Here is an 18,817-nt window from a genome sequence, read left to right on the forward strand (position 1 = left end):
GTCATTTTAGAGTGGAATAAGGGCTCTCAAAGATGCTGTAAAACAATGGCTCCATTTCAAAACTCTGTGATATCAAAGGACTCAACGTTTGGGAGGTTCAGCTTTTATTAAAAGGCAAGAATGTAGGCAGAGGATGCTTAATTCCAGTTACTTGGTTATATCTATGCTGAAATCTGAAACACAGAAGCTATTGAAATCAATGGTTCTCTTGCACTACTATGTGTCTGCTTCTTGAGATACCATGGTTATTCTCTCGTCTATTACTCAGGAATAAGAGATCACATTTTTGTTTTTTAAAATGCACTTGAAGGAGTATTACACAATATAAAATTGCAATTTAGGTATGGTTTGATCTAACGTGGGATTCTCACATTCAGAACTTGAAGTCTGGATTTGACCAAGGATAAGAATCATGAATAAGATGCAGAAAAGGTAAAAGAAGTGGAAGAGTATAAGGAGGGCTTGGTTTTTAGAGAGTTTTGACTTTCCAGTAGAGATTCAACTTGCTGTTCCTAAGGCCTAAAGCCCCACAATGGAGGGCTCTGTGCCTTTAGAGCTGTGATTCCATTAGTCAAGGATCCATCTTAACAACAACATTTGATCTATATACCACCCTTCAGGGCAACTTAACTCCCACTCAGAGTGGTTTGTAAAGTATGTTATTATCAGGGCTTTTTTTCAGGGGGAACGCAGGGGAACAGAGTTCCGGCACCTCTTGAAAATACTCAGCAATAGTGCTTGAAAATAATATGATTTCAAAGAATCCCATGTGTTTCTTCCTCATTTTCCTCTTGAGAGTTCCACCACCTCTTTTCCCAGAAAAAAAACCCTGGTTATTATTATCTGTCTTCTTGGAGAGATGGAAAATCTCAGTACAGCCTAATGACTAGTTGTCTCAGATCAGCAAAATAAGATCTCCCTGACATGAGGAAAGTAGCTACAGTAACAGACAAAATTGTAGCAAGTAGAGGTGGAATTCTTTCCTACCTGGTTCCATAAACTAACCAGAATCTAGCTAAATTAGAAGACAGGAAGGATATGAAGCCCTCCAACTTCAGTTGTTTTGCTGCAGCTGGGGAAGGTTCAGGGAGATGGTGACCCTCCTTCCTTCCTTCTCTCCTTCCTTCCTTCCTTCCTGAGACTCAAGGAGGATTACACAATGCAAATCAATAGGATGAGATATCTGATAAACAATGTAATTGGACTAGGATTACAGCAATTTAAAACAAAGCATAGAGAAGTAGATATATGTCAAACAATACAGAAAACCTTATGTAGGTGTTGGCTTAGCAAGCTTTTGTGTCCATCCATTTTGTTCATGTTTATTTTGTTCACAGTCATTTATCTTGTATGACTGTCATGAATGACACACACATGGGTGAAAGTGAGGAACCTCTGAAAGATTTCTGTAGCTTTGATTGCTGATAATGTTGTGAACTTCTCAATAAATCTAGCTTCGGTTTAATTTTGCAAAATGTGCTTGAATGGGTAAATTACGACTCTTCTTTCATTCTTATCTGCTTTGAGGCTATCATGGAGGCCATGTCTTGGAATAACTGCATGGCTGTCTCAGCTTTGTAATTTTATGCAACTGGAACCAGGAAAAGCAAGATCCACATAAGACACATAAATGAATATATATAATAAATCAGGGTTCCTGCTAAGTGTATTAAAAAGAACAATGGCTGGGTCCTGGTTACTGGCAGCATTTGCTATTTGATTAATACAGTTTTAGTACCTACATACTGATTTGAGAGGAAAAGTTATGCTGTACATATTCCATCTACTAAAAATGCCTGCCATATTATACAAGAATGGAAATGATAATAAAAAGCTTCAGGTGAACCTACCATAAAATATATGAGTATATATTTCTAATATATATTTTATGCAATCGTTATAAAAATGAAATACATATCGATAAATTTCTTCAAAGCTGAAATATGCTGTAGCGTATGATCCTCTAATCCCTTTGACAAAATACATTTACCAGCTCCTTTTACTCTCCTGTTCCAGAACTGGAACTTCTGGTGCAGTCATTGTGAACAAAGAAAATTAAGAAACTTGGGCCAATGCATTTCTCATGGACGATAAACATCACAATCCAGATAATACAATCTCAATAAGGAAATAAGGTTCCCTGTGATGATTCTTAGCACTGCATGCACAAATGGCAAAGCATACCTTCTATCAGAGAGAGAGAAATTGAAAGGTAATACAGAAATGTGCTATTGCTTGCAACCGTAAATGAGATGTAAACTTGTGCACACAGCATTGTGAATCTCCTTATGGAAAGATGTACAAACAACCTGGTGCTGGATCTACATTCTTTTGGACTGCACCAATAAGAACTTGAGAGCATCAAAACTGCTGAATGGGACGCAGCCAAAGCTACTACTCGTTCAGCATTTTTTTTCCAAAAATGGCTGACCATATATTTCTAGAAGTTCACAAACAGGACATGAAGATCATGGTCATTCCCTGGAGATTCAGGCCAGTAGCTGTGGTGGGGCAAAAAGGGGTGATGCCCCATCCAACATTTGTCATACCCCTCCAATCATCATTAGGTGTTGGTGTGAAATCTGTCATGAGTTCTTTCACGTGTAAATTTACCATTTAAAGAAAAAAGGAAGCAGTTGAGGTAGAAAGGTAAGGATCTTGTCATAAATCTTCCAAGAGTGAATTATTTCTGTGACTAGAACAGAACTAGTAGTTAGTAGGGCTGGAGAGTCCATATTTTAAAAGCCTGAAGCAGGAAGGGGATAGTAAAATCATGTTGAAGTGAGAGAGAGAGAGAGAGAGAGAGAGAGAGAGGCTAACTAAGGAGTCAAGAGGTAAAAACTGTGTTGTAGAAGACTCACAAAAAAGCAGAGAGAGAGAGAGAGAGAGAGAGAGAAAGAAAAGGACAATGTTCCACAATAGTTCTACAGACCTCTTATTGCTGAGGAAACTATTTTTGGCAGGTAAGAGACTAATAATAAGAGGTAAGTGAGCACATCTTCTTTTGCTAATATATGTTACCCCATAGGAATCAGTGAAGAGCTCAAGGATCATGCCCCTATTGCCTGACCCTGTGCATGTTCTCTTGGAAAACAAACCTACTCTCAACCTGTCCCTATACATATTTATTTATTTACATTATTTAGAGTCCGTTTTTCTCACTGAGACTCAAGGTGGATTATACAGCGTTAAGTCAATGCACTCAATAGAATGAGACATCTAATAAGTAATATAATAATACTTAGATTAAAAAAATTTGAAACAGCAAAAATTATTAGACATGCAGAAAATGCACTACAAAGGTAGAAAACCATTCATAAGGGCAGAGTAATATATACGGCAAACAGATAATACATAACAGACAGTGATATAGTCCACAGTCCTTCTCCCGTTATAAAACCACCTTTTGGAATCATTCCATTATAGTGTAGCCTTATTTCCTTTACAGAAATGACTTCCTGAATAATTCTGTTTTACCCAGTTTGCAGAATGACAGAAGCACGGGAGGCTTCCTGACCTCCTCAGGCAGGCCATGCCACAAGGGGGGCACTACAGAAAGAGCATCAGTATGGGCAGTTGTTGATCTTGCCCATTTGCAGGGTGCTTGAGTTAGTGATTTAGTTCCATGTTCAATTTGTGAATCATTTAAAAAGTTTTATAACTTTGAGTTCTATATTAGGTGTCTCATTTGACATCAGTTTAATAATTTCTGTATTCTCCTGTCAGCCAATAGACAGGTTCCATAACTAGAACTGGACCCCAAGAATTACTAGATTCTAAGTGTAGAACTGCAGAAGAGTTTGCAGAGAAGTGAATCAATTTGCCCTCCAAACCTAGGTACCGAAAATTCTTACAACCTTGGTTTCCAAACTAGCTCAGCACAAAATCTGGATGAGCAGGGTTTTAGCTACAGATAGAATAATGGACATTCTTGGTTGGAATATTCTGTTTTCAGTGACAGAGATTTCTTTTTCCTTTGCAAAGAACAGAGAAAAAGAGCTTGTATTTACAGTTTCTGGTTTCAATAACTCGAAGAGAGGGTCTCACACTTTTGGAATTCTCTAAACTATATAAAACAGTTGTTTGGGAGGGTTTTTTAAATAAATAAAGATAATAGCACAATAGAGAACAGTATTTTGTGCCACTGTGAATGCCATGTATTATCTTTCTGTTGTATATACTATTGTGCTTTTGAAGCATTGTTTTCTATGTTTATGATTCCATTTTCTGCATGTTGAGACCCAGTATGGTGCAGTGATTAAAGTCTCAGATTAGAATCTTTGGAGAACAAGGTTCAGATCCCCACTCTGTGATGGAAGCTCTCTGGGTGACCCTGGGCCAGTCACATATTCTTAGCCTAACCTACCTCACAGGGTTGTTGTGAGGATAAAGAGAAGGAGAGAATTATAGTAAGCCACTTTGAGTCCCCGTTGGAGGAAAAGTTAGAGTATAAATGAATAAATGAAAATAAATAAAATAAACATAGCTTGACATACCGTGTCTGATACTTTTTTGCACTTTTCTAATTTTTGTAATTCTAGTCCTATTGCATTGCTTATTAGATCTCCTGTGCTGTTTGAGCTCCCATTCTTTCCCCATTCTTTAGGCACTCAAAACGCCAAAAATGTCTGCAGGTTTTAAAAGGTTAGGGCCCCCTGATCTAGACAAAGTGTTGGCAATCTAGATTCAGGTCCAGTAGCACCTTAAAGACCAACAAGATGTCCAGGGTATGAGCTTTTGAGAGTCAGAGCTCCCCCTCTTTAAACTTCTCTACACAGCAGCTCTGGGAAGGGAGGGGTGGGCAACTATGGTGCTGGGTAAAGGGAGGGAGTTAACCCTTCCCCTCATGCCCTTGTCTCAATGTAAATAAGCCTCCTAGTGGTCCTATTTGCACCAGTAGGGAAAATATACAGGGAAACAAATGGTTTCTTTATCAGGGCAAAAAGTACTTTCAAGGAAGCCTATTTAGCATTAGTATTGTTCCATTAGGACATTGGGAGAAAGGTTAAAGGTGCTCTTACTCAGCACCATAGCGCTTCCTCTCATTGGCTACTATTTAGAGATGTTGAGCAAGGTTAGAGATCTAACATTGGTAATACTTCTGAAACCTAGATGATGAGAGCTAAGAAACTGTGTAATCACCATGTCCTCCAGATCCATCTCAGATATATTTGCTAGTCATTTGTGCAGCGGCACATTTTTTTTTTAAAAAAATGGTTTCTCGGTGAATATACAGAATTGATTGCATATGGATCTACTGGCAATTACCCATAAGTGTCCTGCATGTGCCAAGATGCTGCAAAAGCACTCATCCAAATTAGATATCTCTCACAATAGAATTTCTCCCAAAGGCTTCTCTAGTAAAGAGGAACATGTAGTGCCCGCATTTTGGGGATATATCAACTGCCACTGGTCTCCAAAAATTACCACACCTCTCCAGTTACGTACTACACAATAGTGCCCCTATACCTCATCTCTTGTAATGGTTGTTGTCATATGCTCATATATGAGATCAGATCAGTGTCAAAGTTTATTGTCATCATGTTGGTTGGGAGGGGAAATCATTATTCTCCATCCAAAATTGTATTTACTGACAAACCAGTTTATAAAAACCTGCATTTCTGTGAAGAAACCAATGATGATCCAGGTCTCACAAATCATATAATATTAGATTCAGTTTTAAAATATTATGCGTTAGGTATCTATTAAACTGCTACCATGAGCTAGTTGGGCAAATGAAGATGTACTGGCAAAGAGAGTAATAAAAAAGGAGCTTAGTGACCCTACTTGACGACACTTAATGTTCAAAACCATTTGGAATTCAGCTTAAAGAATACATTGCTGCCATTGAGCTGACTTGACAATTTAATTTGGCATCTTTACAATGCAGACTTTAGAACATAAAATGCCATAAATTGAATTTTTTTTACTGGATAAGGAATAACCAGCTAAGCTCAGTGGATGGAAGACTGGCGTTCATGCCATATTGGAGTGGTCTATTGTGAGAGAGATCCAATTTGGATGAGTGCTTTTGCAGCATCTTGGCACAAGCAGGACACCCGTGGGTAATTGCCAGTGGATCCATATGCAATCATTTCTGCATATTCTCCTAAAAACTATTTTTTTTTTAAAAAGCACCTCGCTAAGATTTGCTGCCTAAGAAATGATTTCAAATTATTGTAAGTGAACAAGACAGTGCAGAAATGCCCTGTGCTATAAACTACATTTGCATTCTCAAGCTCTTCCTACAAAGTAACTTTAAATGTTCACTTAAAAGATTTCATGCATATCACAGATGTCCACAGAGAGAGAGAGAGAGAGAGAGAGAGAGAGAGAGAGAGAGAGAGAGATTTATTGTTAGCAAAAAATCAATGTTGTATATCTAGTCTGGGCAGTTGTTTATGTCCGTGAGCGTGGATGTGCATGAAGGTCTTTACACAGGTGGCCCCACACTCTGGAACTCCCTTCCCACAGAGGCTCGCTTGGCTCTGGGTTTGTATTCTTTTAGGCATCAAAGACATTTTTATTCTCTCAGGCCTTTTAGATCCCCGGTAGTGGTTTTAATTATCTTGCTGTTGCTATTTATAATTTCAGTCTATGGTTTTGAAAAGGCTACTAGAGCACAGTTTCTAGGATATTTATGACTTAGTCCTCTCGTTTTGTGGTTTTTTTATTGCTGCCAGATTTATTGCATTTTTAAGACTTTAAGGCTTTTCTATTGTCTCTTGAAATAGTGGAAATAGCGATATACAGAGGCAGAGAAGAACTATTTCATGTAAATAAATATCCAATACCTGTTTTCATATATACAAAAAAGTGGAAGGAGGCATTTATAATGAGAAATGAGCACTCTGGTCAAAGGAAAATCTAAGTTCCCATTAAGAATCTGACTGAAATAAGAGGTGTTTTTAGTGAGAAATCAAATATTTGCCAACCTTAAAAGTTCTTCAACTTACCTGGCATTGGATCAAAGTAAAAAACTTCCCAGAATGACTCTCAGATCTCTTAACATTGTGAATTAATAGTCAACAACCTAATGGACTCTGCCTGTCTGGTTATTTTTTTATGCTTCTCCCTGCCCCCTGGAAAACATCATTCATCCCAGCCAGTCTTAGCCCTGGGATTCATCAGGAATTCCCCTTGGGCAAGCACAGTCTTTCTTGGAGGGAAGGGAAATTCTAAACTTCAGCTCTCTATTACTTTGACTATTTTGTGCTGCCTGAGTGCACTTTGTGTGTGCTGCACTCACTGCTCTTTGCATCTTGGGAGAGATGCCTTGCTTTGATTATGCTAGAACTCAGCTGGACAGAGCCTGGATGGTGCATCTTGACAGACTGGTCTGATTAATTTATTATTACCACTAGCTTGCCTTTCCTCTGTCCTTTTCCCTTGTGGGGAAGGATACATTTGTTCACTGGGAGGGGAGTTCAGGAGAGATATTTTCATTGTTATTTTGGGTTCTGCATGGATTAATGTTTGGTTTCTTTTGCCTTTCCTTTTTTGTGCTTCTGAGGAGTTTGTTTCCTGTTTTTCATTGTGGATTTTTTTCTTGGTTTGTTGGCTTTTTTGGTTGCCTTCAGTTAGTGGGTTACTTGTTTTTTTACCTTTTTGCAGATTAGTGAATTTGGGTAACATTGTATCTTGTATTGCTTACATTTGGATGGATAGGCTCCTTTTCCTCCACCACAATGCAAGTGGGCACCTCAGTAGATAGACACTCTGGAAGGACTACTTTTACTCACAGTTATTAAGTTTGGTTTAAAAAAAGCTCCAGAAAACTGGCAACTGTTTTCAAGTATTTGAAGAGCTGTCACACGGAATAGAGTCGTTTTCTGTTGCCTCAGAGGGTCGGACCAGAACCAACGGATTAAAATTAAATCAAAAGAATTTTTTGGCTAAACATTAGAAGAACTTCCTGACAAGTAGTGCAATTCCTCAGTGGAACAGGCATTCTCAGGAGGTGGTGGGCTCTTCTTCTTTGCAAATTTTTAAGCAGAGGCTAGATGGGCATCTGACAGCAATGCTGATTCTGTGACTCAGTTTGAATTTAGCTAGATCGTGAAAGGGAGGGCAGGAAGGGATGAACCAGTGCTTGGCTCTTGTGTCCCTTTCTTACATGCTCAGGGTAATGCCAATCACCACTTTGGGGGTCAGGAAGGAATTTTCCTCCAGGTCAGATTGGCCAGGGATCCTGGAGATTTTTTGCCTTCCTCTGGGCATAAAGCAGAGGTCACCGTGGCAGTGGAGGGAGGCATAACTGTGAATTTTGTGCAGGGGGTGGACTAGGTTCCCTGATGCCATTTGATGAAAAAAATCAGCTCAGAAAAATCTGCCATTTTCCGTGCATGGAAAACAATTGGCAGACATCCAATCTGATCTTAATGAAAATGGAAATGGAACAAGACGAGTCTTCAAGGAATGACAACAACATTTCTGAAAATTCTTAAAACCAATATACTTTTCCTTTCTTAAATTATGATATAGAATTAAAATAATATTTTTCCCAGCATACACCCCTAATTTTTAGCTTTGTGCCTGACAATCTCCTGATGGACCTACCACAATGAGGACTTGCTGCCTTAAGGCAGGATGGTCAAATCTCCAAACATGGTGATGGAACAGAAATATGCCCTGTACATGAATATGGCCTTCCAGAAGCCTTAACATACATAGAACTTTTATGGGGAAGAGGGGCATTACAGTGCAATCCTAAACAGAATTATGCCCTTCTTGCCATTGACTCTGCTTAGGATTGCATAGATAGAAAGCAAAAACATTGGCTCTTATCTAGCCAGCTAAAGCACATTGAAGACCAATGGGTTTCAGTAGGATAGTTCAACACATTGTCAAATCTCTCCAGTTGAAACGTAAAGAGTTTATCTTTGGCTAGATGATGCCTCCTATCTTGAATTCAATCTGCTGCTCTGCAGGCAGCCAGGATAAAGGTATGCAAGGCAGGCAATGCACACTTAATATGACCATGATTGCCAAAACTAGTAAGTACAAGCTACAAGAGAAACACTGCTGGAAACCTTTAGTAGAAAGAATGACAAAAATTACCCTTGCAGTCTGGCTGTACTTTAGAATTCACTGTAAAAGTGCATATCTGTTACATGAAGCACAGACTAGATCTCTTCTTTCCTTCAGTCATGCTGTGCTCTTGTTTCTCTACCACTGTAGTGGATATTCTTAGTAGGAATTCTATTAACTTGTACCCATACCATGCCAGAGAATGGGGATTACCTAAGAAGACTGAAATCTGCTCAGCTTTCTCTCTCTGTGTGGTGTATAAGATAAGAATATAAGAACATGAGAAGAGCCCTGCTGGATCAGACCAGTGGTGCAGATGCACAATCTCCCAATGCCACTTGGGAAATATTGTGTGAGTTGGAGGTGGGCAGATAGCAAGATGTTGCCTAAATTGTGGGGTGAGGCTTCTGTGATAATGATTAGATTGCTTGATTGCAGACTGGACCTGTAAATTACAGTGCCATTAGTGAGGTTGTGGGAAAGGCAATGGCAAACCACCCCATAACAAAAAGTCTGCCAAGAAAACCGCGATACAACTTCCCACCCATGGGTCAGTAATGACTTGGTGCTTGCACAGAGAACTACTTTTACCTTTACCTAGTGAGATTGAGGGTGAGGACTCAGAAAGGAGGGAAGAGAGGCCCCTTGTGGGGGATTGAGGTTCAAATCTGACTTTCTCACACTGCCTACCTTGCTCCACTTAATAGCATCATCACTGGCCCAAACCTCTGTTTAATGTGACCAGACTATGGACAGGAATTCTACCTTTCTTTACACAGGTGTTCCTGCCAGGCCTAGGGCTTGGCGATGTACTCAGGTATCTTCTGCTGAAGCTGTCTTTTGGCTTTCTTTTTGCCCCATGCCTTGGTGTGCTGGTGGGTGCTGCGATGTGGCTTGAGGTTTTCTCGAGCTGTTCCTTTTTGTCCAGGGAAGCCCATGGAGCCTCCTGTCCACTTGCTGCACTACTCCTTGATTTTGGCTTCCACTGCTTCCCTTTAGCTGCAGCCCCCAAAGTAGTCCTTTTGTGTTCAGTAGTCATCAAGACTGGCTTGTCTTCACTTCCAGGTCATCTGGCTGTGCTGTGAAATCTCCTGTTTTAAAGACCTCAAGTCACGTCCAGCTATCAGGAAGGAAGGATCTCACTGAGATCATGTAAGGCTGGAGTTAAGGTAACTCAGGTCTGATCATGTACCCCAACAGCTATCAGGTACCTACTCTGATGAATGTTGATGGTGTACATGTAAAATCAGACTTGAAATAAGAACAGAGCATGCATTTCTGGGTGTCTGATTAAAATAAAAACAAACATTCTGAAAATCCAAAGAATAAGCACATTATTTCCAACCATTATTAGCCTCACAACACACACAAATATAGAAAACAGTCTTGGCTACAATGAGGCAAGACCAGAACCCTACTGACCGTCATTGCAAATTAAAAAAAACTGCTGGGTTTCAATTTCTTCTAGAAGTATAATTTAATTATGAAGCTTAAAGTACAGTGTCTGGAAGAAACTATAAAGTGATATGACTGCTTCCTCTAAAATGGTACTATAGTATGTGTAATATTTCATCATTCATCATTTGGATATCTTAGGCCACAATATTCATTAAGATACGCACTTTGAATCACCACTTCCCAAATCAGAGAGGTAGAGCTAATGGAGAAGCTTACAGCTGTATGAGTGAGATAAAGAAACTACAGAGAGCTCTTCAGAGGATAAAAAGGCTGCCCAGGAGTTCCTTAAATCATTAAGTGAATGTTTTAAAAAATCTATTCTATGGTGTTTACAGGGACACTCACTTGGGAATCTAGTGTTCTGCAATATATGCCACAGCCAAATGCAATTATGTAGCAAACAAAACTAACGTCGTCTAAGAATTTTTTCATTATTGGTAAAAAAAAATAAGCAAGTCACCTTCCCTCTATATAAAAGTATGTACGGTTTGATCTGGTCCCTATTTTGGATGTCAGGAGGCACCAGGTGAGGCTGGTACCCAACCATGTTGACCTCACAGATAAATACAGCCCGGCCATAGTTATCCATGTTTTTGGAACATTCAGGCAAGGTTACCATAATATGTTAGACATGGGGTTGCTCTTGAAGATCATTTGGAAACTTGAAGTGAGTAATAATATGATAGCTAGCTTATTAACTAGGATTTATCTAGTTGATCATCTTTTGCCAATATTTAAAATGTTCACTGGCTGCAAGTGTGCTTTCAATGGCAATTCAAAGTGCAAGTTTGGGCAGAAAACACCAAATGCCTTCAGATCAGAGTATCTGATGGGCTACCTTGTCACGTATTAACTGGTCTGTTATTTTAGATCTATATCTAAGTCTGCTATATTGTTCTAGAGCAAGATTCAAGGCCAACAAGGCTGGCGGGTTCATGGAGGTGGGTCTGGCAGCCGCCTTGAGTGCTGAGGCGTAGGAGGGGGCGCTGGGGGCAGGCGCGCGTGCCGCAGAGCTGGTGATGGCATCAATGACGGCTGAGCAGGAGGGCTGGGAAGCCGCATGCACACCGCCCTGGCTGCCTGCCACATCTGGCTGGGAGCTCGTGCTGGCGGCAGCAGCGCGGGGCAGTCTGAGTGGGCAGCCTCCCAGCCCTCCCGCTTAGTTGCCCCATGCTGCTGCTGCTGCCACTGCCACCAGCATACAACTGCAGGCCAGGCATGGCAGATGGCCAGGGCAGCGCAGGGCAACTGAGAGGAAGGGCTGGGAGGCCACCTGCACGCCATCCCAGCTGCCTGCCATGCCAGTGAGGCCGGCTTGCAGAAGCATGTTGTGTGATGATGTCACATGCAGTGATGTCATCACGTTGTCCGGGTGCTGCCCTCAGCCTCAGGCACCAGAAAGCCTGGCACCGGCCCCAAAGGCAATAATACCTTAATGACCCACAAGATTTCCAGTATAAGCTTTTGAAAGTCAAAGGGATCTTGACTCTTGACTGCTTATACCATGGAAATCTTGGTGGCCTTTAAAGTGCTACTGGACTCAAATGTTGCTCTTCTACTGCAGACCAACACGATTACCCACCTGAAACTATCTTTCTTGTTTTAATTTCATTGATTCATTTTTGCAGTTTTAAAAACAATCCTACAATATAAAAGGCTAACCATGCTCCATACAACTCACTTTCTACACTGGTGTGCCTCCAGAGGGCACTGCCATAGAGGGAAGCCCAGAAGAAGCAACCTGTTCCTCCAAGACCATGTCATGGTGGGAAGCCCAGGCCGGGATCAGGCGCAGAGAAGGTGGCAATGCCTGTCCCCCCTTCACCCGGATGGAATCAGGCACAGAGCAGGAGACAATGCCTCCCCCCACTTCACCCGGCCGGGATCAGAAGTGGAGAGATTGCCATGCCCACCCCCTGCCTTCACCCAGCTGGGATCAAGAGCAGAGCAGGTGGTAATGTCCTTTCCCCACCTTCACCTGGCTAGGATCAGGAGTGGAGCAGGTGGCAATGTCCACCCCCCCACCTCCACCCAGCTGGTATCAGGAGTGGAGCAGATGGCAATGCTTGCCCCCTGCCTTCACCCAGTTGGGATCAGGAATGGAGCAGGTGGCAATGCCTGTCCCCTCCTCACCCAGCTGAGTTCAAGAGTGGAACAGGTGGCAATGCCCGCCTTCACCTTCACCTGGACGGAATCAGGTGCAGAGCAGTAAACAATGCCTGACCCCCTTCAGCCAGCCAGGATCAGGCACGGAGAAGGTGGCAATACCTGCTCCCCTTCACCCAGCTGGGATCAGCAGTGGAGCAGGTGGCAATGCCTGCTTCCCCTTCAACCCACCAGAATCAGACATGCAGGAGATGGCGATGCCTCCCCCCTCTCCCCCAACCGGGATCAGACGTGGGGCAGGCAGTAATGCCAACCCCCATTCCCCCAGATGGAATCAGGCACAGAGCAGGAGGCAATTCCTGCCTGCTCCTTCACCTTGCTGGGATCAGATGCGGAGCAGATGGCAATGCCCACCCCCCAACTTCACCTGGCTGGGATCAGGAGTGGAGTAGGCAGAAATGCCCACCCCGCTTCACATCGTTGGGATCAGATACAGAACAGGCAGCAATGCCCACCCTGCCTTAACCCAGATGGAATCAGGCACAGAGAAAGAGGCAATGCCTGCCTCCCTTTACCCAGCTGGGATCAGGAGTGGAGCAGGTGGTAATGCCCACCTCCTCTTCACCCAGCCAGAATCAGGCACAGAGCAGGTGGCAATGCTCCCCTGCCTATACCTGACCAGGATCTGAAGTGGAGCAGGTGGCAATGCCCACCCCCCTTCACCTAGCCTGGATTTGGAGCAGAGCAGGTGGCAATGCCTGCTCCCCCTTCAATCTGCTGGAATGAGGTGCAGAGCAGGCAGCAATGCCCACCCCTCTTCACTCCATAGAGATCAGGAGTAGAGCAGGTGGCAATTCCCACCCCCTTTACCCAGCTGAGATCAGGAGTGGAGAAGGTGGCAATGCCCATCCCCCTTCACCCAGCTGGGATCAGGAGTGGAGCAGGTGGCATTGCCTGCCCCCTGCCTTCGCCCACCTGGGATCAGGAGCGAAGCAGGTGGTAATGTCTGTCCCCCACCTTCACCTACCAGGATCAGTCATGGAGGAGGAGGCAATGCCCACCTGCTGGCCCTCCCCTTTCTAGAGCCTGTTGTATTTTTTCCCACTAGTTGTGGGAAATATAGACTAGTTGTTACTAGTTGTAAATAATCTTGAAGGGATTTTTAAATGGAAAAGCAGGATATAAGTGCTTCAAATAGATGAATAATAAAGTAAATAAAACCATTTGTCACAAAAAATGAGTTAAAATTGCATGCATTCTTGTGATTTCTTCTTTGTATGCTCTGGGCATGATACACCATCTTGTATGACTGTGCATGCTTGTAGAGATACCCATGGGACCCAACAGAATCTCTATCTTATGTCTCCTTTCCCAATGATCCTTATCATTGGCCATTACTTACAGCCATTACTTACTGAAGGAGCTGATCTTATTTTTTTTAACTTTTCCAAATTTTTATTTAGTTATGCTTAATAAACAGTTACAATATTAAAGGAAAGTTGTTACACAATGGTATCTAATATTTTTCTATTACATATGTTAATAATGGTTTACATACCATGATAACGATGAGTTTTTTTACAAGTAAGAGTTTCATCTTTGGATTTCAAACTGAGATTAATATACTTAAATGATATCCTAAAACCTGATATTACTATGGAGAATTCTTTATATATACATAAACAATTGTATTATTTTTGATAATAATCAGATTATTGTTAAAGATAATATTTGAAATAGATTCTTTTATAGTAATGATTAAATAGGTATTATAAAGTCAAACCTTTTATGGATCAGTTACAGATATTAATAAAAAGAAAAAAAGCAACAATAATTTGTAACCATTATTATAGTCCTTATGAACCTTGCTAAAATAACCCCCCTTCCCTTCTGCCTCCCTCTCTTAACTCTGTTCCCTCTTACTGCTTAGTACACTATAAAGTAGATTAAATTAAGTTGCTTACCTTACAGTTCTCTATAGCCCAAGAGTAACCCCCTATAGACTATTTGGTATTTTTTATACCAACTTGAAGAACTGTAAAAATAACTGGAGGCCCTATCTGTGAGCTCTGCTCCCCCCCCCCCGCCCCCGTGCCTCTATTATTAAACCAGATTTATACATTATACAGTCATAACATTTAACAAGATGTTTTAGTTTGCTCTGAACTTGAATTTTAACAGTGGGCTGATCTTATTAATGGGGGCTTATTTGGGGCTGGGAAACTTGTACACATGAGAAACAATACTACCTCCATTCTGCACGCTCTGGTCCCACTCCTCATTCTTCCACTAATCAATCCCCTGATGCTAAAGTTCAGGAATTCATGTCTCAGAGCTGATAAGGAAGTCATTGATATAATCACCCACCCAATGTAAGAACCTTCACTGGAACTCTGTCTTCAGTCATTATTCGTTCTGTGCTGTGTGCCTTGCCTCTGATTTTGTAAGGAACAATCAGTTAGGAATATTTGTCCCATAGTACTGATCGGTGAAGTAGTGTACTACGTCTTTATCACCAAAGGTGGTTGTGCTCTCCATAGCTCCTTACAATGGGATTCCCCCTCCCGAGATGATGCCAGCTCCAACTCTATGCCATCTGCACACTGCTTAACTTCACATGTGTCTCCTCTATGGGAGACACTGCTCCAACCTGTTGAATAAGTGAAGGTTTGAAGCCAGTACCAGTCCACTTTGCACCTATGGATGTTTGAACGATTTGCCTACATTTAAAGACAAGGATGGGGCATGCTCAAGAGTTAGGGGATGAACGTTCCCTGCCCTGCCTGCTTAAACTTTACTTGCCTGCAAGAAATGCCTTGTCCTTGTAACCCCAATGACAGGAGTTGAAGTTCCTGGTGTATTAGTGTCTGGATTAGCTGCAACAGAGTAGCAGTACAAGTTCTGAAAGAAGATGAATGTAATTCATTTACCCTTTTTTATTACTGGCCTTGCTGATTTTTATTCGTGCAAAGTACTCCCTTTCTGTTCTTCTGTATTCACAGTTCTGCTGACATGGAGGCACAGCGATGAAGGCCCATGTCACACACTTGATTCTGTGATTTGCATTTCCTTGCTGTGCCTTATATATTCCAGATGTTGTGCTGTGGTTGGTTCCTCCTGAGTTGTTTGGAATCCTCTCCTCCAAAATGGCTATAGAGGTAGAACAGGGGAAACTGAGAAGCAGTTGTCCAGCATTCTCCATTGCCAATAGCGGGAGTGCTTCTAGTATGCGACATGTTTTGCTGGCATAATATCATGCTGCTATTGGGTGAGGAACGGACTTGTGAAGGAACATAGGCCTCACTCATCCCTGTTTCAGTTCCACTCAGATTTTCTCTTTTTTGTTATTGGTGTCCTCATAGAGGATTGCACAAGCAGTACTTACCAGTGTCATAATGAGGCTGGACCAAGAGGGGCTGTCTCATAAAATTAGGCTGAGAGTCCTGGGTACAAAATACACATCACATGTAAAACAAATAGGTCTCCCCTTGAAGTCAGCTTGGAGACTCCAGTTGGTACAGAATGCTACAGCTTTGTTATTATCAGGGGTTAGGCAAAGCATGTATATTTCCCATTCTGCAGTCTCTCCATTTGTTTCCCATCAGTTATTGCACTAAATTCAAGGTGTTGGCTATTACACACAAAGCCTTTGATGGCCATGGTCCCTCGGACTGCCTCTCTCCCTATGTTCTGCCACAGCAGCTTCGCTCATATGAACAGGGCCTTTTGCAGATGCCACTCTGCCAATGGGCAAAATCAACAGCTGCCCATACAAGTGTATTCTCTGTAGTGGCTCCCACCTTAGGTGACGGCCTGCCTGATGAGGTCAGGAAGGCCACACTCTTCTGGCTTTCTACACACTGTGCAAAACTGAGTTATATAGGAGAGCTTTTTTACACAGGTAAGAGGGCTGTGCTGTAATGAAATGGTTCAGAAAGATGCTGTGGTGCAGGTTTATGGACTGTGGGTCCATGGTGTAAGCATGCTTCTAGTAGCTAATTTCTGCATCATTGAATGCATTATGTTTAAATGCTTATACTTGTTTCAGCTCTGTTTCAGATTTCTGCAGTCCAAACCCTATTGCATTGTTGATTGGGTGTGCAATGCTCTTTGAGTCTCAGGGAGAAAGGTAGACTGTAAGCAACACAAACAAACAAACAAACAAACAAAAGCAGACCATGGGTTCCTGACCCACCTGAGTCACATGTTCATGTAGGGACTGATCTTTAAATCTTTCCCATCACTCTGCCTGACCCCAAATGCTGGGAGGGGGAAGGAGGGGCTTCAGGTTTCCTTCCTGTACTGCTTTTGCCAGCAGAAAAGGCAGCAGAGGGACCTGAAGACTTTCCCTGACCCTTGCAGCATTTGGAGCCACATGGAATGACTGAGAGGTTTTTAGAAGTTAGCCCCCATATGAATGTAGGACTGAGAGTAAGACCAGGCACCCATGACCTTAATGTGTCACTTGTCACATGTATTTTGGCCCTTGGACTTCCAGACTGCTGTTTTTATTGCTGAAGTGCCCTTCAGCCTCAGAATGTCGCTGCACAAACAGTCATCTTGGATTACATACACAAAAGCCACACTGCTCTGCATGTAAATGAAACCACACAGAGTGCAGGACCACAGACTGGAGTCTGATGTGTCTTTGAAAGATAGAGTGAAATAGGTAAGTGTCCCCTCCCTTTGAAAGATGCTAAAGAACCTTTTAAGTGCAGATGACAACAATCCAGAGATATAAAATATTGATGCTAGAGCAATATGACATTTCTGAAAAGAAATTATAATTAATTTAATCAATCCAAGCTTTTCCTCCCTCTTTGAATGCAGGTAATTACAAACTAAGGGTGCACTGCTGTCCCCTGCTCATATCTATGTGAATCTGCTCTATCAAAAGCTTCCTCAGCATTGCATTAGATGGGGAGTGATTGAAGTCATCTTTCCTGCTTTTATATCAAGCACTTCAGTTGCTTGGAGTTTTATTGGTGCCTTTCCTTTGATCAAAGAGCAAGCTGGAAGAGTGTCTGTGTGTACTACAATGCTTTTTTCTGAGCTTGACAGTGGCCACTCTAGAGGTGGAATTATATGTCCTTTGGAGTCTCTCAGCTGATTCTGTCATTTTTATATTTATATTTTAAAAAATCTACTCATGTGCACTCAACAAGAAAAGAGGGTTGGGTTCATTTGTGACAAAGAAAAGTATTTAAAAGAGACTGCGTGCCCCCAATGGCTGTGAGAGTTCACGCACGCGGTGCACTACAGTGCTGTATGGAGCCTAGTGGGCGGGGCCATGCTTGTGCAGGGTGTCATCACATGGAGAAGGCTGCAAACCATCCAGTTCTACTTATTTTGTGGGGCTGGAAGGTGACTTATGGGGGCATTATGGAATTAATGTTTTACAAGGAATTGTCAAGAACAAAGTCAATTGCAACAAATCACATGGTATTGCATGAGGAATGCTGATGGGCCCCAGTCTGGAAACACCCTGCTTAAAACTGGTTTAGCATGCTGTTAAGCATGAATGTATATCCTTTGATCATTGTGTCTAATAGATGTTCATGATTACACTGACAGTATTTTTAACTTTCCCCCCTGCATGTGACTGGGAAACGTTTCATAAACCAGGCAGCCTCTAACTCCCACCCATATGTGGGATTATTGTTGACAGGCAAAGGTGACAAAAATTTGAACAGGGTTGGGTGCAGGAAATATTGCACAACTGCTCAAGGAAAAGCAGATACAACAATGTATTGTTATTAAAATTATGCCAGATATTTTTATTTCTTTCAATCCATGACAGTTACAGGAAACAGCCTCCCTCCCAGTGTTCTTAGTTTTTGACTTAAAAATCAGAGTTCACTGCTCATATCATGTGTTGAATGCGATCCAGATATTTCCCCTCTAGATACCTTTGGGACAGTGTGCTTTCCTACTGCTCAAACCACAGTTGGCTGTTCCTTTTTTTTTAAATTTTTATTGGATGGGTTGACATACAATGTGCTCATATCTTAAAAATACATTCCCCCATATATTCATAGATGCAGCCCACCCCTCCCCCCTTTTCTATGTAGACTCCCGACAGTACTATGACCCCATAGTTTCTTATCATTAGTTCTGTATTGCTTTCATTTGTCCCTGTAGCTAGAGGTAAAATCTTAACTTATCATTTCTTAATACAATTCTATAATTATTAATAAACTATCAAAAACCCATCAATTATCCA

The sequence above is a fragment of the Eublepharis macularius genome, chromosome 1, assembly GCF_028583425.1.
Source record: "Eublepharis macularius isolate TG4126 chromosome 1, MPM_Emac_v1.0, whole genome shotgun sequence".
NCBI lineage: Eukaryota > Metazoa > Chordata > Lepidosauria > Squamata > Eublepharidae > Eublepharis > Eublepharis macularius.